Below are 659 nucleotides of genomic sequence, written 5' to 3'. Positions count from 1 at the left end.
GGAATTTAGAAAGATGGTAACAATAACCCTGTGTACAAGACTGCAAAAGAGACACCGATGTATAAATCAGTCTTATGGACTCTGTGGGAGAGGGAGAGGGTGGGGAGATTTGGGAGAATAGCATTGAAACATGTATAATATCATGTATGAAACGAGTCACCAGTCCAGGTTTGATGCACGGTACTAGATGCTTGGGGCTGGTGCACTGGGACGACCCAGAGGGAGGGGAGGGGAGGGAGGAGGGAGGAGGGTTCAGGATGGGGAATGCGGGTATACCTGTGGCGGATTCATTTCGATATTTGGCAAAACTAATACAATATTGTAAAGTTTAAAAATAAAATAAAATTTAAAAAATAAATAAATAAAAAGCAGCCTAGCTCTGCTGGGCTCCAAGGAGCAGAGTGAGAGCTGAGCACCAGGTCATGACTGAGAGAGTTATTTCCTAGGCAGGTTGATAGGGAGTCTAGGGGTCCCCAAGGAGAGAGGGGTCTGGAATTCTCAAGGAGGAAGAAAGGACAAACCTTTTTCCTTCTCTACAGTCCTTAGGATTATATAACAATAATGTATCCTGCCTGCGGATAGTCTCTGGATTAAACTTTCTGGCTAATTCTGTTATCTTAAAATGTAAATTATGGGAGTAGGTCTGGTGAGGTCTTTAC

Source organism: Bison bison, unplaced genomic scaffold, assembly GCF_000754665.1.
Source record: "Bison bison bison isolate TAMUID 2011002044 unplaced genomic scaffold, Bison_UMD1.0 scf7180017849005, whole genome shotgun sequence".
Classification (NCBI taxonomy): domain Eukaryota; kingdom Metazoa; phylum Chordata; class Mammalia; order Artiodactyla; family Bovidae; genus Bison; species Bison bison.
The sequence above is the reverse complement of the archived record's forward strand: the minus strand, read 5'-3'. Positions refer to the sequence as shown.